Here is a 25043-nt window from a genome sequence, read left to right as displayed (position 1 = left end):
GCCGGTTCTTTTTTTTTTTTTTGGTTTTTTTTTTTCAGCTTTTTCTATTTTTATTTTTATTTTTGCTGACGTGGCGCCACGTGTCTCGAGAAAAATAATTAAAAATGACACGTCGACGCCACGCCAGCATTTTCCGTTAGTAAATCTAACGGTGTTAACTTTAGGACTCAAATGAACCATTTTGACAAGTTTTAGGACTCAAATGAACTTTTTGCAAGTTTTAGGACTCAAACGCACTTTTGTGACAAGTTTTAGAACTTGTAGTGCACTTATCCCTTCTATTTAAATCTATTACTGTACGGTTCCCTTTTTGTTTCTTCTTTATATGGTAAGAAACAAACTTGTTTTTTCCATCCAAAATGGAAAAAAAACTCAGATCCAAAGATGGAAAAAATTATTTTGCTAGAAGCATGGTAAAAAGGTATTTATGCTTATCTTTAGATCATATCTCAATATTACTGAAACATAAACACAAAAAGAAAAAGAAAAGGGCATTATTTTTCCGTTCTACTTCTACCATGAAGAAAGCAATTAATATCGATCATACATTTATATCTCATGGCAAGTGGACCAAAACTTTAGGAAATGCTTAAAAGTTTCGTGTGAAATGATGAGATGTGAATTTGAAAGTGAAGAAGGTGTAACTAGAGTTTCAACCTCCATTTTGCAATTTAGACAAAGAAATGTGTAAAAAACTCAAAGGAAAGCACAAATAAGCAATTTTTTAACTAGAGAAACCTACAAATTTATTCCGGCAAAGGACCCACAAGATCAAGAGCGATTAGATTAAAATCTAATTTTCAACTTTGAAATTTAGTTGTCTGATTATTTGAATAAAAATATACAATTAATTGTGTATTCATAAGCCGTCACAGATAGAAGTTTCTAATATTCTACATAGCCTTTAGGGAAAATTCCATTTTGGTACCTAAAGTGGAAGCGTTTTCTCAATTTGGTACCCAAAGTGGACACGGTGTCAAATAAGGGCATAAAGTGCCAAATCGGTCTCAAATAAGGACCCGAAGTGCCCAAAAAGTCTCAAATAAGGGTATGGGTCGCCGGTCGGCCAAAATGCCTGCCGGTCGGCAAGAATGTTACTGTTCTGGTACAAGAACAGTAACTTTTTTATTATTTTTTCTTTTCTGTTTTTTTTTCTTTTCCTTTTCCTTTTCTTTTTTTTTCTTCTCTTCCTCCGCCGACCATAGCCGGGGTCGGCGGAGGTCGCTGGCGAGGGCTCGGCCCCGCCGGCCGCTAGCGAGGCTCGAACTCGCCGGCGTTGGGCGTGGCCGGTCTCGCCGTTGTAGGGCGAGGTTGGCCTAGCCCAGCAACGGCGAGGTCGAGCTTCGCCGGCCGCTGGCAAGGCTTGACCTTGCCAACGTCGAGGGAGGCCGGTCTCGCCCGACGCCGGCGAAGTCGAGCCTCGCCGGCAACTGGCGAGGTTGGCCTCGCCTAGTAACGGTGAGGTCGAGCCTGGCCAGATCTGGCGAGGGCTCGACCTCGCCGGCCGCTGGCAAGGCTCGACCTCGTCGGCGTCGAGTGAGGTTGGTCTCGCTTGAGCCCTCGCCAGATCTGGCCAGGCTCGACCTTGCCGGCAACTGGCGAGGCTGACCTCGCCTAGCCCAGGCAAGGGTGGCCCTCACCCGACGCCAGCGAGGGCCGCCTCCGCCTGAGGCGGGCGACCTCCGCCAGCCCCGGCTATGGCTGGCGGAGGAAGAGAAGAAAAAAAAAAAGAAAAGGAAAAGGAAAAGGAAAAGGAAAAAAAAAACAGAAAAGGAAAACACAGAAAGGAAAAAATAATAAAAAAGTTACTGTTTCGATGCCGGAACGATAACATTCTTGCCGGCTGGCAGGCATTTTGGCCAGCCCGTGACCCAGGCCCTTATTTGAGACTTTTTAGGCATTTCGGGTCCTTATTTGAGACTGATTGGACACTTCATGCCCTTATTTGACAATGTGTCCACTTTGGGTACCAAATTGAGAAAACGCTTCCATTTGGGGTACCAAAATGGAATTTTCCCTAGCCTTTATGATTCCAAAGATGAGACCATGAATGAAACCTCTATGGTAATGCTAAAGATACCATCGAATCATAAGGATGATCAATTATACAATTTGATAATGTACAATTATTACCAATAAGAGAATAATTCAAGTAAAATCAACAAGTACACTGAAAAGTTTCACTAATCTTAAATCTAGATAGTTTAATGCAAATGTAAATTTAATTAGAGAGTTGTATAATCAACTAAAATCAAAGTAAAATCCTGGCATAACATTGCAATTACGCAATTAATATTGAAGTTAAAAAAAGTGCATTTACCGACATGAACCACGATATTAGAAATTCATGAGGTCGACAACCCCGAGTGTACTAAAATTTTTACACAATCATCTCCAAAAAGAAAAGCAAGACTCCAATAGTTAACAAAAAAAAATCTTGATGACTAGAATCTCTAGCCACATCACCTAAACAAATAGATAATTGAGATGCATATTAAAAATTATGTTCGAAATTATAGTCATATTATTTGTTAAATATATTGTCACGCAATGTTCAGCAAAAAATTTAATACCATCATGAACAGTAAGGTATAGCCTTTGCCTGCCAATGGGCATTGAGACTATCGCATAAGAATACCTAACCAAATGAAAAAGAAAGGCAATATCTAATTTCATGAATTCAGGAAATGCATTGACATAATACGGAAAAAGAATATATTGATAATACCCAATTGAAGTGTAAGCAACAAAAATAATACTATAAAGAGTACCTAATTATCAAAATCAATCTATCTATGGTTATAATGCAAAAGGAAAAAACTTCGATTAGATATTCTTTGCAAGGTCGTTAAAGAAAAAAGGATTTGGGGAGACCATCCAATATGAAACATACAGATTTTTTTTTTTGATAACCGAGGTGTCCGCGCGGCCGGCGAGCTAGGGCTCAAACCAGCAGTGATACCCGACTAGTCCTCGAGGGGGGCTAGCGCAGCATCCCACCGCCACGACCCCCCACTTAAATCACCGATGGGCGAGTTTGAACCCAGGACCTCTCGTGAAAGGAACTGAGCGCAAACCAACGCGGCCACCGATGGATGGGTGAAACATACAGATTTTTCAACCCTTTTAAAACGAACTTAACTGTTGCAAGATTCCATGGAAGATCAAATTGTTCCTGCTAAAATATGATTATTGGGTATGAAAGAAAGTTTCCGTCGAACAAAAGAAAGTAATCAGACGGGACCCCTTTTGCAAGAATGCAGTGCAAAGAAATCCCTTTCTTGTGTTAACGGTAACTTAGGAGGCAAAGAAAGGGATTAATTCCCAGGTTTCCTTGTAGTGTCGACATAAGAAAGGAATGTTCCTCTTTTCTTTCTCTATATGATGTGCGACGAGGATAAATGTAGGCAGCACTCAAGAACCGTTTCTTCACTGCTTCTTCTCTTGTTGCTTGCATTTCATTCAGGCTTGCTGCTGTCAAATTCGGTCCTTTGGTATCACCCATACTCCTGGTAATTTCGCTCTCGGTTATTTTCACCATGCGTGCATCGGTTTATTGTTTTATGAACTACAGGATCACTTCCAACAAAAAAAAAAGAACTACAGGATCACTTCCGACCAAAAAAAAGAACTATAGGATCACTGATTTGTTTTCACCAGCATTTTCATTGCCTTTGCAAGCATGTTAGACGAGTAAACACTCGAAGCACGTAAAATCTTAGACAAACCAATCACGGACCTTGGAACCGTTTCTTCACTGCTTCTTATCTTGTTGCTTGCATTTCATTCAGGCTCGCTGCTGTCAAATTCGGTCCTTCGGTATCACCCATACTCCTGGTAATTTCACTCTCGGTTATTTTCACCATGCGTGCATTGGTTTATTGTTTTGAACTATAGGATCAGTGATTTGTTTTCGCCAGCATTTTCATTGCCTTCAAGAACATGTTAGACGAGTAAACACTCGAAGCACGTAAAATCTTAGACAAACCAATCACGGACCTCGGACCCGACCACGGTGGGTCCCACATGCATATTGATTTAGGCCTCATCTTGTAATGTGCGTAGAGGATGAGAATTCCTATCTTCAACAACTCAAGTTGGTCCGCCTCCTGCGGTGGATTTCAAGCTCTACACTTTCTCAAGCATCAGCAAAACAATTAAAGGCTTATTTTTGTTTTAATTTTTTTAATTTAGTCTCGTTTCTGATGCAATGCTCATGGGAAATAACCTGTAACAAGTCCCTGATAATGCTATTTGTTAGTAAATTTAGGAAATTGTATAAAGGAATAATATATTTATGAAATATGAAACAAACCCTACACGAGAATTCATTGAAGTATGCAAAAGGGATTGTAGAGAAAATTTCATTAACAAATAATGATTAAGACCGTTCCTGTTACTGATGGGAGGATGAGCGTGTTGCAATTTAACAAAAGTAGATACATGACATGCATAATAAATTATGCAGAAGAAGACTAGTCATACTTCGTATGAAAAACAAACGATTATAAGCATATTAAAATAAATAGTTGTTGCATTTTTTATATGTAAAAAGAATAATAAACGTTGTTGCAATGTTTTGAATTTGAATCTAGATAAAGGAAATAAGAACAGCCTGTCTATAAGTCATTAATAGAAAAGGCAAAAATAACTTTAGATTAAAAGATAGTGGCAAGGTAATTGTATGATTAAACACTAAATTCAGCAAAGATTTTATTGTGTATATTGAATAGAGCTCAATAAGAAGAAGAATGTGATAGGGGTTAGAAATAAGAGCCAGACTTAAAAAGACAAGAGAGATGACTTGTCTCATAGTAATTGTTAAAGAAAAGCTATAAATTTGATTTGAGTGAAGAATTCCAAGCTAATCAATATGATTATAATAGGAAACTGAAAAAGTAAGAGATTTTATACATATTGTATATGCTAGAAAAAGCGATGGGTATGTCCGTCATATTGCCCATGCATGGGATTTTTTAAAATCTAAATATAGGATTTTTTTTCTCGAGACCTAAATATAGGAATTTTTTTTGGTCAAACTAAATATAGGATTTTACATTGCATAAATGTGCAAGTTTTGGAATTGCCTAGCATGGGAAGAAATCTTTAAGGCAGTTTTTATTTATTTATTTCAAGAATAGTAAACAATAAAGGAACACAAAAAAATGTAGAAGCATTTATTCATGGGAAGCAAATAATTTCGAGAGATTAGCAAAGAGAGTGAACTTCCCTGATCAACTATATTGTTTTAGTAAAATAATAGCAACAAAGTCACGTGACAATATGAAGGAGAGTTTTGAATTGAGAGGTGAAGTGTTGGCATCAGAATGTAAACAAATCCATTATGTTACCAAAGCATAGAACTTTCTATTTTCACATAAAGAATCCCTATTATAATTACACACACACTTATATATATATATATATATATATATATATATATCAATAACTAGTTAATCGTAGCTCACATCTTAGACTACCTGAATCAAAGTAAACTAATATTTCCTAGGTTTATATCGTAAACTTTGTTACCAACTTTGTCATCCATTAAATCCATCCAAGAGTATAAAGAATGATAGGTCATCTTTTTGACAAAAAGGTAAAGAATGAAGCCTTTGAAAAAATAGAAGTGTTCTTGCGAGCATCGGATGCGACCTCAGTGGGTCCTCATGTTTTATTTAGACTTGCGTGGATGATCAGAATTCCTATCTATAACAGGTAAAGTCGGTCATAGAAGTTGATAATTAGATTAGTCAGGCTTTCGATTTACCAGTCTCAGGTGAGCATCAGCCTTAACTTGTTATACATGTCGTGAGAAGTCTCTAACCTTGGACCGACTAGACTAATATTTTCCTATCCACAGAGAGACAGAGAGAACAAAAATGGCGGAAGCTGTCATCGTTGGTATTGCTGGAAAGATCGTTGCTAATCTAGTTCCTGAAGCGATAGAAACGGTTGGAATGTTATGGGGCGTCAAGCATGAACTCAAGGCGCTCGGAGACACCGTCTCCACTCTTCAAGTTGTACTAGACCATGCAGAAGAGCAATACCACCAGAGTCCACAAATCCAAGTTTGGGTTGACAAACTGAAAGAAGCTTTCTATGATGCACAGGACGTGCTTGAAGAATTCAATATAGAAGCTATGCGACGAGAATTGAGGGGCCACAATGAAATGATGAAGGAGGTAAGAACATTTTTCTCAAGTTCAAACCAGCTTGCTTTTAAAGTGAAGATGAGTTACAAACTAAGAGCAGTGAGGGAGAGAATAGAAGCCATTAAGGCTTATAAGAAATTCCACTTGGACGAACGCCCCAAGAGAGATTGGAGGAAGAGAGAAGAGACGCATTCGTTTATACGTGAAGGAGATATTAAAGGTAGAGATGATGACAAAAGGACGGTTATAAAAATTTTATTGGATTCAAATGTGAAAGAGAACGTTTCCATCCTTCCAATAGTTGGAATTGGTGGGCTTGGAAAAACGGCACTTGCTCAATGTGTCTATAATGATGAGATGGTTAGTAAACATTTTCACTTGAAATTGTGGGTTTGTGTCTCCAATGACTTTGACATGAACAAAATAGTGAAAAATATCATAGCTCGTGCAAAGAACAAAGAACTAACTGGAAGTTGCGATCGAACAATTGCAAAGTGAACTAAGAACAGTAATTGATGGAAAGAGATATCTCTTAGTTTTAGATGATGTGTGGACTACAGAACGAGAAACATGGCTAAAGTTGAAAACTTTATTGATGGGAGGTGCTGGAGGAAGCAAGATCCTCATAACCACACGCCTTCCTTTGGTTGCGGAGATCACCGGGACTGCTCCACCTCATTATCTCAGGGACTTATCTGATAGTGCATCTCTTGATTTACTAATGCAAATGGCTTGTCGAAAAGAAGAGAAGATACAAGATCTTGAAATGCTAGCTATCGGCAAAGATATAGTTAAAAAGTGCTATGGGGTTCCATTGGTTGTTCGAACTGTTGGGAGTATACTATTCTTTAAGAAAACTAAACCTGAATGGTCGCATTTCAAAGATTATGAGCTCCCAGATGTGTCTCAAAGGGAAGAAGGCATAAAATCTATTCTTAGGCTAAGTTACGACCATCTTCCTTCACATTTGAAACAATGTTTCGCGTTTTGTTCATTGTTTCCCAAAGATTATAAGATAAAGAAGCAGACTTTGGTCGATCTTTGGATGGCAGAAGGATTTATCCAGCAATCAAATAGAAGTCAGCATTTAGAAGACATTGCTCATGGATATTTCATGGATCTACTTTGGAGTAACTTCTTCCAAGATTTTGAGAAAGATCTAGACACGAACGAGGAGACTTGTAAGATGCATGATTTGATGCATGATCTAGCTTGCTTAGTTGCAGGGACCGAGTGTTGGGTGGCATGGGATGATAGAAAATCCATACCCAAAAGAACTCGTCACGTATCATATGGTTCAACTTTCAATTTGATGGGTGAACTTCCAATCTCTCGCATACAAGCAAGTGCACTGAGAACATTTCTGTGTGCTGCTAGTGATCAGGAAATGGAACCAACGAGTGAAGCAAATCTACGCCAACTCATTCAGAGTTTCAAGAGGTTGCGCGTCTTAGATCTGCATACCACATATGTCGAGAAGGTGTCAAAGTCCATTTGTAAGTTGAAGCATCTCACGTATCTCAATCTTTCTCACAATAAAGCACTCGAAAGGCTTCCTAACTCCATTATGAGATTGCAGAATTTGCAAACGCTTAATCTCTCCGGGTGTATTTCCCTTAAAGAATTGCCAAGGGGTCTAAGGAAGTTAGTCAGCCTTCGAAATTTAGATATAAATGGTTGTTATCAACTTCGTTATGTGCCACGCGGACTAGGGCAATTGAGTTCTTTGCATAGGCTAACACGCTTCATTTTGCCCAAAGATAAAGCTCTTGCTAAGGATTGTTGCGGACTTGGGGAGCTAAAAGAGCTTAATAACATCCGGGGAAGCCTTTGCATTGAGAATTTGGGAAGTGTGACAAATGTAGTAGCAGAATCGAGGGCTGCGAACTTGATAGGAAAGCATTCTCTGGAATCTTTGATACTTGAATGGGGCGATTTCGATACTGATGATGCCGTAACTGGGAATAGAGATGAAGTGCTATTAGATGGACTGAAGCCGCACTCAAATCTACAGAAGTTGACGATCAATGAATATAAAGGTGAGAGCTTTCCAAAGTGGATGATAGATAGCCTCTTGTCTTCCTTGCCCAGTTTAGTCGAGGTAGGCTTTTCCAGTTGCAGAAGATGTAAACGTCTCCCTCCACTAGGCCAACTACCTGGCCTCAAGTCTTTAATGATATTGCGGCTGCCTGAATTGGAAGACATCGAGTCGTGCCATTCATCCACTTCGACAGCATCATTTCCTAATCTATTGAGATTGGAGATTGAAACTTGTGGAAAATTGAAAGCTGTCCCACCAGCTCCGCATCTTGAGGAGTTAACGCTGAGTAATGCCAACCCAGCGTTGATAAATATGATAGTTGGCCTTAATAAGTTGAAGAGCCTGGCAATCCAGGAGATGGAGTCTCTAGAATGTGTGCCCGAGGGGTGCTGGAAAAGTCTCGCCTCACTCGAATCTCTTAGCATATGGCATTGTCCTGGGTTAACTTCCCTCTCAAAAGCACCACCACCATTGGGTACGCGGCATCAATCCAACCTGGTGAATCTCGATTCTTCGGATTCTGAGAAGCTGGATTTATCCAGATACGACGAAAGCAGCGGCGGCAACAACAACCACCTCACCTTGGAACTTCACAGTCTCCGCTCCGTGGATCTCGATGGACTTCCAAAACTAGCATCTCTCCCACAGTGGCTTCTCCAGCTCAGCAATCTCGAGCGTCTCCATATATGGAATTGTAAGGAGCTGGATTTATGCAAAGATGAAAGCGGCAACAACAACCACCTCATCTTGGATTTCCATGGAGGACTCCATCACAGTCTTCGGTCCCTGTGGATCGATCGGCTTCCAAAACTAGCATCTCTCCCACAGTGGCTTCTACAGGCCAGCAATCTCGAGGATCTCTCTATCGCTATTTGTGATGAGCTGGATATATGCAAAGACGAGAGCGGCAACCTCATCATCTTGGATTTCCATGGAGGATTCCAGAATCTCCGATCCGTGCACATCCATTCTCTTCCTAAACTAGCATCTCTCCCACAGTGGCTTCTACAGGCCAGCAATCTCGAGCGTCTCACAATTTACCATTGCTACAATTTGACGGCATTACCAGAGCAGATCGTGGCCCTTCAATCACTTCAGCGGCTTGACATCATCTTCTGCCCCTCGTTGACGTCATTACCCGAAGGAATGCGAAGGCTTGCATCCCTTACTCACCTAAGAATCGCATATTGCCCAGAATTGGAGGAGAGGTGCAACAGAGATGGAGGAGAGGACTGGTACAAGATAGCTCATATCCCCCGCATCGATTTTGAAATATGAAGGTGTGTGAGGACCTTGTTTGTTTACCCAGTTTTTTACATGTATAATTTTCGATTTGTGTTTCGATACTAGATTCGATTTGGGGATATGAATTAACCCTAGAGGAAAACCAGCACGATTTTGCAAACTCGTGTTCGCTTTCGCTGATTCTTGACACAGAGAGAGAGAGAAGGTCGACGACGGGTTGCGTTCTGATGTTCAGAGAATCTTGTCGTAGCCGTTGCTTGAGCTCTTTCGCGAGGCCTAATTCGGATTATTAAGGCATCGCATTGAACAGAGTACAACACATTCGTTCTCGCTAGCAGCGCAAGGGTTTGCTACATTGATTTGGTAATGGAGAGAGGACAATTGCCACTGAGTTTAGCATCGTTAATTCTTTTTTGCGGTGTTTTTTTATCTTTGAATTGTTGGTGCCTCTAGAGAATTTCTCACTTTGCCCTGGCTCCTTATCAAAGTTGAGTACTTCTGTTCGACGTCGTATGAATTTGTTTTTGTATCTTTTGATTGGGTTCATTGCTTGATGTGGTGGTGAAGATGAGCCGAGTTTGCTGATTTGGCTCCTCGGACTGGACTTGCAGCTCGAAAACTATTATGATGTGCGGTCGGTGGCTGCTATCTCAAAAGCATTTTGGTTTGGATCATCATGCTCTGTATTTCATGAGCAGTATAGTTTGTCATCTACATGGAAGCGATGTCGTACCGCATTTCGCTGCTCTTGGTGTTGTGCTACTAAGTTGTTTTAACCATTCCATCTTCTTGATTTCTACCGCTTTCGTTTTCTGGAAATCATGCTTGCAAAATAAGTAAGATTTTATAAATCTACTCTCAGTTTATCCCTCTATTTTTGGGCTAGAATCAATTTCAAGTGGGCTAAGACTACGCCACTCGATCATTAAGGTTCTACCTCTATCGAAACCTGTGTGCGTAAAATTGTTCATGGCAATTGTATTCGAACCTCGCTGTTTATGCTTAAAAAATGCAATATTTTCACACTTGAAACTAGTCTTCAAAATGTGGTTTCATGAGATTAAGCTTAGGGTAAAGGTGCTGGCACTTGCTAAAGAGACCCTTTCTTTGATGTATCCCAGTCCATTGTTTTATCTTTTCAAAACTAAACTCTCGTGCATACCAGAAGGCCAATCTATACTCACCTAAGAATCGCAGGTTGCTCAAAATTGGAGGAGAGGGTGCCACAAAGATGCAGGCGAGGACTTTTACAAGATATCTCACATCCTACGCATAGAGTTGATAAAGTTATCTATCATTGCTACATGATTCGATTGGGGGACATTGACAGATCGCTGAAAGGTTTGGACATTGCTTTAATCCCGAACATGCAAGAAAAATGAAGAAAATTCATACTTTTCTTCATCCAACTCCAAGCTCATTAAATCTGGCTCGTGACTCATGTTGTAGATATAGTGTGCAATCTGCTTATTTGATTTCACAAGGAGCAAAATGCCTGCACAGTTCTGGACAACTCTCACAGATGAAGTGATGATATGTTTCTCTGTTGAACGGCTTCTGGTTTGCTTCCCTTAAAAATAACTTTATCTCGATGTGTTCCCACAGAATTGGAGGTTCCGACATAGATCTGCGCAGCAAATCAAGGGTATGATTGGCGACAATAAAATATTTCGTGTTTTTCCTTTTTACACGCTATGTGCTACTGATCTATTAATTCTTGAAATCAGGCGATCCCTAGACCTGTTGTGTCACGCCCCACACCCTACGAGCGCGCGATTATCCCGCGATGGTCAATCATTGAACGCGACGTCCCAGGACGCGTCGCCGACCCAACCCAAACATCAGAGATTAGGCACGCGCGGAAGCAAATAGAAACACCCCGGACAATTAATAATGACAAGGGGTAACAATAGCACAAAACAATAACTGTAATTCCTACACTTGGCAAATACATACAATGCTCATCAAAAGGGACAATGGTTCGCGAACTTAACTCCTCTACAAAAGGGGAAACTCAAAATACGGGACACTCGACCCGTCCTCGATCTCCGAGATACCCTTGCAGCGTCTCCCATTTGAACTTCCAAAGTGGAATTACTATGGATCAAGTCCTGATCAAGCTCTAGGGGAGGATAGAGAAGTGATCTTATAGTTAGCATTTGACAGCAATTGACATTCTTGATTTGCTTCTCAGCCATTCTGCAGCGGTTCTAAGGTAAATCCTTTGGCATTTTTTAGCAACTGAATAAATCTTTGACATTAAAAGAGGTCTTATCACAATTGGACTGGGAGTCTAATCTATGACTTCTTCATTTTGATCACTGCAAGATTGTCCAGTTCATTTTGTTTGGTTGACAATTGACATGGACTTCATCTCTTTGTGACAATAATGTCTGCAAAAGAAATGCGTATTGTGTGAGGCAGAATGAATGAACGAAGCAATAGTTGTTGTTGTCGTTTCTTTTGATGAATAAATCAATCACTACCAATTGTAAGTCTGTGTTGTGGACCTCGCGTGGAATCGATTTCTCTTGTATCCACTCGTCTAAGATTTTTCTTGTTCTGTGACTTCAATTGGTCATAGTTATAATTTCTGTGTTCGGTAGTCTTGCTCTGCCATGGCGATATCTTATGGATATTTTCGCCGAAGTGGTTGGTAAGGGTACTTTGCAATTATGCCAAGTTTGTGAAAGAAGAAACTACTTCATTGTGATTGCCTTTTGATTGCGAGAGGAAAGAATTAGGTGCACTGGCAAAATTCACAAGTTGATCATCCATTATATCTAATGAAATATCAGAATAATATGTTTGCTGATTGATCCTTGGCACGGTAGAATTTCATTAATCTCTTAAACTGTTGCACTCTGCAGTCTGCTTACTTCAACTATGTAACTGCCCTCAGTTTTTTATATGTTCACGAGCTCATTTTTGGGAATGAGGCCTGAGAATAACCTTGAAATGATTCCAAAAGGAGAAGTATTGTTATGTCGCTGTGTTTAGTTAATTTTTCAAGGAGAATGTGGTGGCATCCTTAGGGCAATCAATAAGACTCGCTATTTATGCTTCAACATGTAAGTTTTCCTACTTGAAATTGGTCTTCAAAAAAACGGTTTTATACTTTTCAGTGCAGGCACTTGCGAAAGAGACCCTTTCTTTGAAGTACCAGTCTATTCTTTTTATCATTTCAAAACTAAACTCTGATGCATACCAGAAGGCCAAGTCATACAAATAGAGCTCATTGTTTGAATTATCATCCATGAGATTAAGCTCCTCAGTTTTTTGTTTAAGTAGATATGTCTATTACTGACACTGCCTTATTTTTCAGACTAGGCAGAAATGGCGCAAATTTTGGCACTGACGACACAATGCCAGATGAGGATCACAAAGAACTCATTGATGGCCAATCCCATGACAGCAAACGCATGGATTCTCTCTTGCTGAAACAGAAGAAGAGTGTAAACACCAAGAGCTTTTCTAAGTTCAGGGCGTATGCTTTGAAGTCCAAGAACAATACTATTACAGGCTTGAGAGTCTTCTCAACTTGGACGCAATGCCCTACACCATTACGATGATTGTAGAATACATTTGGTATGTTTTAATGCCTAAAACCATTAAGTGTGGTCCACAAAAAGATGATCAACACTAGAACTATTCTGTACAGAGATTACAAGTTCGCATTTTTCTTCGATCTGAACTGACACCTTTTCTTTTTTTCTTTCAATTTTTGCATTAGCGAATCTTATTTCACATTTTGATGTTAGTCTAACTATGAGTTAGGATCGGAGTTTCTGGCGTAGATTTGCACAGCACATCAAGGGTATGAATAGCAACAATAAAATATGTAGGGTTCTTCTTTTTGCATGCTACATGCTACTGATCTATTGATTCCTGAATAATCAGATGATCCCTAGAGCTGTTGAGTATGGATCAAGTACTGGTCAAGCTCCAGGGGAGGATAGTGAAGTGATCTAATCGTAAGATGACATAAACCAAAAACTCTCGTACTATATTTACCTTCACATCATTCCATCAAGTTCTTGATTTTTTTACAACCCTCAAGCAATTTTCAAGGATCCTTTCTGAGGCAGTAACAATATCATGGTAATCATCCACGAAATAAGTATTATGTTGTCAAAAATTGTTCATCCATCAGATCATCTGAACAGGTTGATGAAACAAGAAAGGACGTTTCAATTAGTTTACGAAGAATTATTGTTCGTCTGTAGGTTATTTGCAATTTATACACACCAGCTGGTGAGCTGATCCCAGCGAACAAACGTGCCAGGGTTGCCGAAATTTGCAGTAACCCAAAGGTTATCAATGAAGTTTCATGGTGGGAAATCCAAAAGCATGAGTTTTCTATTGTGAATTAGAAATTTTTGAAATAGACAAGTTCATGGCTTTTGCTAAATGTTCATATTAGGTATGGGATTGAACAAGAAAACACCCGACTGCAGACAAATGTTCAATGGCCATTGGGTTGGTTTGTTGGAGGATATCCAGGTCCCTAAGTGAGAAATTGTTTCCCAATGAATTTCCCAATATATTGATGGATTGTAGGCTAAGTTGATGAGAAAATTTGTATTGTGATGTGAGGTTTTATGTTCATTTAGGGGCCTTATTACTGTGGTGTTGGGGCCGTTAAGTCATTCGGCCGAGACATATCCGATGCTCACTACAAGGCTTGCTTATATGCTGGTATCAACATCAGCGGCACCAATGGAGAGGTGATGCCTGGCCGGGTAATATCTTACCCCCATCTTGCCTGTTTTTTTATATAAAGGAAAAAGAAAGAAAGAAAGAAAGAAGCACATAACTGTTGCCATCCACACTGGCTTCTATTGTGTAGTGAGAATACCAAGTAGGACCAAGCGTGGGAATTGAAGCGGGAGATCATCTATGGTGTTCAAGATACCTTCTTGAGGTGAAATTTCAAGTACTTGCTCAAGAAAATAATGGAATGCCATTAACGGCAAATAGAGTAAGTGCATACAGACACGTTCTACAGTATTCAAATACTTGATCGTTTATGTTGCTTATATAACAGAGAATAACTGAGCAAGCTGGTGTTGTCCTCACGTTAGATCCGAAGCCGATAGAGGTAGCTAACTTCACCATCACCATTTACGCAATATATTAACCCAAAGTTGATAAAAACATTCCCTTCCTTCTCAATGCGACTGGAATTGTGCAGGATGCCACACTATGGGTTCACACCATAGAAATAACATGGACTTGGTTAAGTATTTTTGTTCATAGAAGGACTTTAAAGAGCGTGTTCCCCGTCTTTTCTGCAATACAAAAAGCATGAGAGAAGAGGGAGGCTCAGAAGTGATAAAGAAGGCAATTCTAAATCTCTCACTTCGCCACGAGGAGCACATTAGCACCTGTGGAGAAGGAAATGAGAGAAGGTTGACGGGAAGCATGAAATAACCAACATCGACATATTTTCTTGGGTAATGCTCAGAAGAAGCATGCCAGCCGTTAGTCAAATTCGAAGATTGCACTGTTATTGACCTCAAATTTTGTTGTGATGCCTGAATTATTTGAATTGTTATGCAGGGAGTTGCCAATCATGATTGCTCAATCCGTATGGGCCGTGACACTAAGAAGCAAGGAAAAGGTACTATAACAATGACCATACCAGTTCCTTTTGTGCTCTATCTGAATATCAATCAGAGATGCTCAACTTCGATAGATAAATCCATAAACACTACCATGAGAAAATAATATGTATATATATGTATATATATATATATATATATATATATATAAGTATTCTTTATCCTTCTTGGTCTCAGTTGATTCTATCCTTGCTACTATGCAAGGAATTTTTACTTTTTGCAATCATAAAGCATTCCCACAGTTTTGCTTCCTAAACTGAAGTTAAGACTTGGACATCTCTGTTCTTTTAGTGCCTCAAAAAACTTTCTGGAATGCGTCAGTATTTCTGAATATCAATAAAATATAGAAAGTTCACCTTCCTTGCTTAATTAGTTAATGGCTTAAAATGATATACAGGTTACTTGGAAGATAGACGTCCTGCCTCAAACATGGACCCATACATCGTGACCTCGTTACTTGCTGGAACTTCAATTTTATGGGAGCGCACCATCGAGGCTGCAGCTCTTGCTGCTTGGAAGCTAGCATTTGAAGGTCTAAAATTCGAGCTGCTGGTTAAGAAAGGTCAAATGCATTAATTAAATCAATGGAGACCTCCAAGCTGAGATACTATGAACCGCTTTTCCTTCATATTCATTGAGAGAAGATCCTCATGTAAATAAAGCTTCCTAGAGGGAGAGAAAATTAGATGTCCAGGCTCAGACCTAGTCTCCTTTACATTGGTTTCATCCTGTATTGCATTTGCAAGTAGTTTCACCGTTTTGGGCATTTGAGTTCACCATTACCTGTTAGTGTCATGAACATCTTCCTATCTTTGTATTTTGAGTTACTTCGACATTTCAGCGTAATTCATCAAAATTTTCAATGTCCTCATATGCTGAATTCATTCAATTTGGTATGTCCAATTTTCTTTTGAATAAAAGGCAGTTTGACTTTTGATTCAGTAAACATGAGATGCATAGTTTCATCTCTTCCAATGTCTTATTGAGAGAACTTTGGGAAGAATAAACAGAATGCAATTCTCAGTGTTGCGCAAGTTTGTCCGTGCAACTTGGCAAGTTCTTTTTATTTGCGAGGCAAAGAAATGTTCTCATTGACATGGAAAGTGCAGTACAACCATAGAAACGGCAATTTGGCAGTACCTACCAATTTGCTTCTAGAGAATTGAATGTTACTCAAGGTCCTTTTTCTTTTCATCTCCTCACACCAATTCAACCGTCTTATTCAACAGTAGAACAAATAACTAATAATGATACCGATGCTAACTTATCAATCATTCATATCTAGCACATAGCAAAATTGAAGAAGCAAGATAGGTGTTTCTCTTGACATAAGGATGAGAAGACATGCTGGTTGGACTTCCTCGGCGATTCTAGGGTCCGGTTAAGGGAAAATCTGAAAAATTTTCTGCAATTAATAGATTTATGAAATTACTGATAATTTCTAATAATGTTGACAAAAAAAAAGTGACCGGTAACTCGAATGTTGTCATGACCCTCCTAAGAGGAACCCCAAGGAGGTTTGATGGTATTGCCAAGCCGGTGCGAACGCGAGATTTTGCAAGCGCAAGCCTATTGAGGCTAGTTAGGAGCCCAATGAAACATGAGAGGATATTTCACTCTTATGCAACCAGAGATCTAAATCTAGGGACTTGGTTACACTAATTTATCTTACTAGTACCATTTCTATACCTTAACTTGATTGATTGTCCATGCTATGTTTATATTGATATTGATCCTAGAGTGCACTCAGCTAATTGAAATGAAGATATACTAATCAAAACATGAAGGCAATATAAAGAGATCGACACAAAGCATCAAAAAATGCTACAAAGATAAGTAAGAACAATGTTTGGAAAGTAAACCCGACACAAGTTGAGCAAAGAATACACATGGCCTCAAGGATACTTGTCAAAAAGTTTTTAAACCTATTCCACTTTTCTCAATTCAATTCTAAACATTTTAATTATGTTAGTTGAATCTTAAACATTTTTACGTATTGCCAATTGAGTCTATCCGATCAATTTTGGCTAAAAATTGCCGATGTGGACATCGGCCGTCCTCCATGGCATGGCCGGCGTTGGCATGGACAATTTTTAATAATATTTTAATATTTTTGTTGAATTTTGTTATTAATGTTTCTATTTTTTCTTTTCTTTTTCCTTTTTTTCTTCTATATTTCTTCTTAACTTCTTTTTTCTTTTTTTTCCTTCTCTTTTTTCTTTTTTTTTTTCCTTTTTTCCTCCGCTGGCCATTGCCAAGCCTAGTCGATGGTCAGCAGAGATCGTGGGCTTCGGGCGAGGGCTGCCCTTGCTGGCCTTAGGGGAGGGACGCTCGAGCTTGAGCCCTCACTTGCCTAGGCGAGGGCAACCCCTGCTCTTGCCTAAGGCCGGCGAAGGGAAAAAGGGAAAAAGAAAAACAAAACAAATGAAGAGAAAAGGAAAAAGAAAAAAGAAAAAAGTAAAGAACGAAGATAGAAGAAAAGAAAAAAAAAATTAATTCGAAAATTTTTAAAAAAATTCTAAACTTAATAATATTAGAATATTATAAAAAATTATCAACGTCAATGCCGGCCATGCCATGTAGAACGGCCGACGTCCACGTCTGCAATTTCCAGTTAAAATTGGCCTAATTGACTTAATTGGCTAAACGGGAAAATGTTTTGAACTCAATTAGCACAATTAAAAGGTTTATGACTGAATTGGTGTAATAGGTTTATGACGTTTTGGATAATTTTCCCCCACGGCCTTATTATTGAGCGTCCCTGTGAGCTAGAATTAAATATAAGGCTAATTCTGACAAAAAATGAATTCTCTACTAAAAGATACCCACTAAACAAAACTTGAAACAAAGACACGTATGGAAGAGATCCATACATGCAATTTTGAGATTTTTATTTTTTTATTTCTCATTTTTTTATATCTATTTTTTAGTGGAAGAACAGACCACATACCTAGAGATGGATAGACATAAACAATATATATATATATATATATATATATATATATATATATATTAAAAAGGAGAGCGATTTAGTGAAAGAACTCTCAAATACTATAGAAGATGTGGAACGAAGAACTACCTAAAGAGATACAAAACAAAAAGATTCAATCTTGAGACTCTTCCAGTCAAAGCCACAGTGACGATGACGAACACTAAGAAAAAGCCAAGAATGATTCAACCAAGAATGACATTTGTACATCAAAAGAAATCAAGTGACACATTGTATAAAAGTCAGGAAATCTCATACAATCACACCAAGCCCATTCATTTGAGGACAGGACTCGAACATTTGAAGAAGACATTTGGCCATTGAAATTCGTGGGCTAACAAACCGAGGTACCAATTCATAAGTATACCGATTCTCCTATTGTCGACTTATAATTGACACGCCAGCTTCAGCACATGTATCCGAGATAAAAATAACTGTGCAACTAAGTCAAAATAAGAATACGATATAGGAAACATTCCAATTGAGTCGACGTATGAAACAGAGCAAAAATGAACCAAGCATCATAGATTGAGATGGTCATTCAAACACAGATTACAGATTGCAGCAAGGAATTATAATTTGGACTTGATGTTACTGCTCGAAAATTAAGGAGCAAACAAAGCAGAAATCGCAAGTACTTGAGAAAGGGTATGTCACTGGGAAAACATAAGAGAATCATACGAGAGGAAATACAATTGTTAATTTCTATTTCGCCAGAATTCAATCCCGCGACGAAATATTTTTCACCGAAAATAGTTCTTCGGCTTTTTTTTAAAAGAAAAAGGACCGGATTCTGTAGCGATTTTGGACAGAAGATATCCAAGCGAGTAATAGAATCAACTAGCTTAAATTGAAATGATATAAACTTGAACACTGTGTCGAAAGTTAATCAACGACAAGCCCAAAATGTACAATGGCTTGGAAGTCCCCTAAAGAAAGGGAAGTCCCACATGGAGAAGCTTTTGAGCTCGGGTTCCTCATAACAAACTTGGTCGAAAACCCAAGTATTGACGCCAATGGATACAAGTATAAACAGACTTCGACTAAATTTGATCGGCGATAAGACTCGACTCCACTAGAATCTTACGTCGGAAATTGGGTAAGGACGCAATTCAGGGATAAAGAAACACGCCGGACGACGTGAATTTGAAAGCTACTACTAAAGGCTATAACTAAAGAATTGAAAGTACTGTGCATGAAAGCTTAAAGATAAATAAAAGACAACATTTTATTTGATTTGTGCAGGAGACTTTCTGTCGCTCCACTAGTGGTATTTATAGGAAAAATGGTAACCGTCTTTTGATGATGTTCAGCAGTTATGTTTTTGGCGGTTATGCTCTTTTAAGCAACTTTCTTTCAACCTCGTCCATATCCTTTTGTTTCCGCATAGTAACTGCTTCTAGGTGATGCTTGGTAACTCCCATTGACCTTATCTGTTCTTCTTCGCTTCCGTAAATTCAATCGCTGTTCTATATAACTGCTCTTCACGCATAAGACAATTTTATGGCCATCGATGATCACTTCATGAATGGGTTTTTTGAATGGTGACCGTTCCTTCCTTAGTGCATATCTTCAATGTTAGTTACTTCTGCCGGCGCCAATATTACTGGTTATGTATTGTCCATTACCATATTTTAATAACTGGACACGTCATAATAAAGATTATCGTCATCGATCAGCACGTGTTGATTCTTGTACCTGTCGATAGACCAATATGTGCACCATCTCACTCGTGTGTTGTACACATGATTACCTTTCCTTATTCACGTGTCCTTCACGTGCCTTTCCTTAGCCGCATGTCATTCACGCGCCTTTCGTTACTCACGTGCCAGGCACACATAGGTATATAGACGACCAAATTATTTTTGGTGTTGAACAATTTCCAATTATAACCAGTATATCCGTTAAAAAATGAACTTCCAATTTCTTGGGAAGAATGTCAAGGCATAAAGCACACTTGAACCAATAAGGCATTAAATTGACTCAGAACTTCATATCAACGAGTCGATCTCGATATCTCATCCAATTTCTTATTCTTCTCTTTTACCGTGAAATTCCAGCGCCATCCACTTCGAGAATCAGAGAATAATCACCCACATATATTGTTTGGGTTTAACATGACACTAACGCTTAGATCTGAATTTAGAATTTGAGAAAAACCTGAAGACATGGCACCGGCCATCACCGACAGAACGACAAGATTCCAGCCCGGCCATTGAAGAGATCAGCGACAAACTTAATCTGGACGAGAAACACCAAGTATGGATAGAGACCGGAATATACGAAAATGAGCAAGCAATTGAACAGAGAGATGCTTGACTTAGCTTATTCGTTGGAGATGCGAAACTGGAACTTCTACGATCATCGCCAAAGTGCAGCACGAACGTCTGGAGCTTCAGGAACGGATGGACAAAGATTGGAACGCGGAGAGCTAGCTCCTGAACCAGCGGGAATAAAGGATCCGAAAACAGAGCCTCTGGTGCGTCGGCTGAGCCTCTGCCGAATATGAATCAGGAGGGAAAAGAGTTCCGTTCCAGCTAGAGAGATAGGAGAGTCACGTTCGCCAGAGCTTCATGATTGGGTTGTGGAGTCTGTCGATTGCATCCTCCGCTTTTCGTCTCTGGTTCTCCTTCTTGCATCCATGGCATTCAGCTCCCAACTTTCATCCGATACTCCATGGAGGATCCGAGCAAAGAGAGAGATCCGTACTTCCCTCCTGCTGAGGTCACCAAGTTCGCCCCCAGCTGCACACCGTGCCGAGTGCGTTTGTGGCGGCCGGAGATGGAAGGCTGGCGACTAGCGGTGGTTGGCGGTTGCTGTACGTGTGTGTGGGAAGAATGGCCGAGAAGGAGGAGTCTCGCCGTTCTCTCTTACTTTGCTATTATATTATTATTTTTTTATATTTTTGAGAAAGCAGATTCCAAGAAAACTAATTCTATTTTAGAAAATGTACTAAATGCCTGAGTAATCTAAATTGTAAGAACTCGACATTTAATTAATGAGACATTTTTTTTCGTATGAAAGCAAGTTCCAATTTTTTCTTTAAAGTATTGAAAATGATCATTTGACAAAAATTTAGATATTAACAATTGTCCAGTTACTTGTTAGGAAATTATTAATACTATTAGAAATTCACCAACTTTCAAATGAATTGGTAAATTACAAACTCATATTAAATTTTACCGGTATTACAAGTAAATTTCCAACACTATAATAAATTTACTAATCTTCCAATAAGTTAGTAATTCATCAACTTCTTTGAACCGTTACAAGTGACTTTAGCAAAATATCAACCCTACTAGAAATTTACTAATATCCCAACAAATTAGTAAGCTACCAACTTCTTTTAATTCTACCATTGTTGCTAATAAGATAATAGCACTATAAGGAATTTACTAACACCTGATAAATTCGCAAATTACCAACATATTTAAAATTTACACAAAATACCAACCGTATAAGGAATTTGCCAACATTTCATGAAATTAATTATTTGCCAACTTCTTTAAAAGTTTACAAGATTGAGTGGTAAACTTCCGACACCGTAGATAATTTACCAAACATCCCAATAAGTTATTAAGTTAGCAACTTCTTTAGCATTTTACTAGTGTGGTTAGTAAAATAGCAACGTATAAGGGACTTACTAACATCCCATTAAATTAGTCCTACTTCTTTGAAAGCTTATATGCATGGTTGGAAAAATATCATCCCTATAAGGAATTTACTAACCTCATTAAATAAGTAGTTTTATGTTGATACCTAAATATTCCTGACGGTCCAAATTAGAAAATCCGAGGTCCGAGATCCCGATGATGGCAAGTCTCATTTCTTGACCAAAAAATTAGCTAAGTGTCTGTAGTATCTTAATTTGCATGCAGAAGTTAGGAGCTTTGCATTTCATCAGCAATTAGGCATCATTTTTATTTTAATAAACAAAGGGTTGACTTTTTTAGGTTGACTGTTGGTCAAACCTGAAAAAGAAAGAGTCAACTCTAGATAAAAAAAATATCACGAAAAGCGTAAAGAATAAAGCTGCCAATTTGGCGTAGGTTTTCAGAATTAGGCCTTTAGATTTTAATTGTTCATAAAAATGGCCAAAGGTTGACTTGTCGGTCAAATCGAAGAATTTGACCCTTGATCGAAAAAGAAGAATTTCATTAGCTTCTAATTTTTTTTAGACATTTGATTTAGGGACAGCGAAATTTAAAGACGTCGAATCCGATTAAAGAAGTTTCAATCTATGAAACCTCAGAAGCCGATTGACCATTCAGAGTATCAAACTTGGTACTATAAGATTTGAGTTACTTAACCCTCAAGATCGCTTCCACACAAAACTCTAGAGAAGGAATAAAACCTGTTCTTTTTCCCTTTTTGGAGAAGGGGGCCTGCGGCACAAGAAGAGAAAAAAAAACATAAGGTGGTTTCTTTGACGTTCGAAGTGGCTCTCGAAGATCGTGTTCTCCCTCTTTTCCGATCATCTTTCCCCATGCTACACCTTCATCGCCGCCGCCGCCGATCATTTGTTGGAGATCAGCCCCATCACCGCATATTGCAGCGTCACCCTCGGTCACAGTCACTGAGGAGATGAAGTTGTGGCTGTCGTTGCCAATCTCACCGACTCAAAACTTGTATTGAGCACTCCGGAGAGCTTCTCTATTGCCATACCGACGTCGATTGGCCCTCATCGCTTCCATTTTTTGGGTCATTCCAGATCTGCAACTCCATTACTCTTCCCCTCCCTGTTTTTCGACCGCGAAGCGTGAAAAGCTTTGTTCTCGGTGCAAGCTTCATAACCGACTTTGGTTTCGACTAGAAAAATACCTGTCGGAGCCTCATCTTTATACCGCGACCTGCAACCACGATCGAGACCCCTTTTCGCTTAGGTAAGGCTCAATCCACCATGATACCCTGTTTTGAGAAGAGAGTGGCTAAGTGTTTTGTGAATTTTTTTTTTCAAAAGAAATCGCGGTCTTTTCTGTTCAAACTTCTTCCCCTTGGTAAAAACATCCTATATTGGGTCTTGTCAAGCGTAGTTGTGAATCTCGATTTGAAACGATGACCATAAATTTCTTTAAAGCTGGTGCATATAACCTGTTTGACGAATTTCCAATTAGAATCTCTGTCTCCGTCCAAATCCGAGCACGTCTTGATCCGTTCTATATATTAGCGTTCGTTCGATAAGTTGGTGTGTAGAAACCCTTTAGTACGATTCATGGTTACCGTGAATATTTCTGAGCAATGTCTTTTCTCTGTTTTTTTTTTTTTTTCCTGGCGAACCATTTGCGCGCTCATGGTCAAACGATGAGGTTCGTCGGTGAAGCGAAGGCCTGGTGAGTGGTGACAATCCCTAAAGTGAGTCCATACCGGTTTGTCCGTTGAATTCCTTCTTACACCCCGTTTGCTCCGGTCACGTGGTGACTATGTACGTGGATGCTCGAGTGGGTCGACGGATGATAGTGGCATCCGAAAATGGCGGCTGATTGTGGAGGTCCGGTGTCGGTCGATGGCGGTAGCTCGGTGAAGGTCGCGATTGGCTGAGGGGGAAAATATCAGTTGAGCTTCGAACGTGTCGATATGGATGGAAAGTTCACTGACGAGTTTATTGTTTCTTTTCTTAGGTTACAGGCGAGGCGAATCTGGGAACAAATGAGCATCAAGAGGGTGGTGCTCGGGGAATACAAATATCTTTTCTTAGGTGACAGATGAGTCACGATTATCTGTAAAATAATAATAATTTCAAAAAATCAAAAAAAATTATAAAATTCAGAAAATAGTTTAGAAGCTGGTTTTCAGCGATAGATGCAGTTTAGTTTTATTTAGTGAGCATGCCTTCGGTTTAGGGGTTTTAGTGGTTACCTTTGACATAGCTTAGATTTGAATATATTGATATTTTGGACAAGAAATTAGAGTCAATTTGGACTTAGCTTATGATGGTTGCTATCTCGAGGCTTGATAACGATGCCATGTTTATAATTTGTTTGATACTTTGTTGGGTTTACTTTCTTGCACTATACTTCTATCGTATTATTTGTGATTGTCTACTTTTACATGCTTACGCACTCATTCATGGCTATCATTAAGTAGCCTAGGTTAATAAAATGGCGAAAGATTGCTTGAGTCATTTGGGTAATTAATCAATTAAGTTAGGGTATCTAAAGGGCACTAGTTAAACAATTAATGTAATTAAGTGCCCGACCCTAGATCTCTAGTCGCATAGGAAGCGAGGTATGTTTTCGTACCTCACTTGGTTTCTAGCCGGCCTTTGATAGGCTAGTGGCGACTCCTAGTTAAGTTGAATTTCATAAATAGATTTATTGCAATTGTAGTTTCCCAATGTCGCGTAAGGTCAGAGTTTGGGAGAACCCACGCTGATTGAGGTCTAGAATACCTCTGAATCCGTCTTTCCCCGACAACCGTTCGCCGTTGGGGAGGGTCACGGTATCTTAAATGCTAGTTCAAAATAGCCCACTACCCATTGATAAAAATCTGACCATTAACCACATCTTAATCTAAAACTGGCCCTCTAAAATAGAACATGTAAAGCTTTATTAAAAATAGGAAATGAGCGCACAATTTTGCTATTTGGAGAACTTTAATTCATGTTATCATGTTTTAATGATTTATATATTTTTTACTTCTTGGTAGTTCCGTATGAAATTTCACATTTTTTTAGAAAAAATAATTTCACTCCTTCCTCACAGTGAAAATATAATTTTATATTTAATATTCTTTACTTTCTTGCACCCATTGACAAATTGGTCTTTACAAAACAAGCAAATAGGGTTGACAACTTGGTATGACGGAAATAATATGTTATTATGGCACATTTATTCTAATATTATGAAAATACATAATTGAATTTACTTAATGACTTGTTATGATTGTCAAAATTTGAAATGACACTTCCGCACGTCCCCAAAACGAAAAACCGAGGATAGGTGCATAGTAAAAAGACGTTAACTTAGTGCAAATATATCGCGAAGAAGGCC

General features: G+C 39.0%; 2 pseudogenes; both read left to right on the top strand.

Moving 5' to 3' along the window:
• The first annotated feature begins 5870 nt into the window (after window positions 1-5870).
• The window catches only part of LOC115691349 (disease resistance protein RGA2-like), a 42445-nt pseudogene continuing 23272 nt past the window's right edge, over window positions 5871-25043 (top strand).
• Window positions 9487-15936, top strand: LOC115691375 (glutamine synthetase leaf isozyme, chloroplastic-like; annotated as a pseudogene).

This window comes from Syzygium oleosum, unplaced genomic scaffold (genome assembly GCF_021117445.2).
Source record: "Syzygium oleosum isolate NSW1041296 unplaced genomic scaffold, Sole_v2.1 Sole_v2.43, whole genome shotgun sequence".
Lineage (NCBI taxonomy): Eukaryota > Viridiplantae > Streptophyta > Magnoliopsida > Myrtales > Myrtaceae > Syzygium > Syzygium oleosum.
The sequence above is the reverse complement of the archived record's forward strand: the minus strand, read 5'-3'. Positions and strand labels throughout refer to the sequence as shown.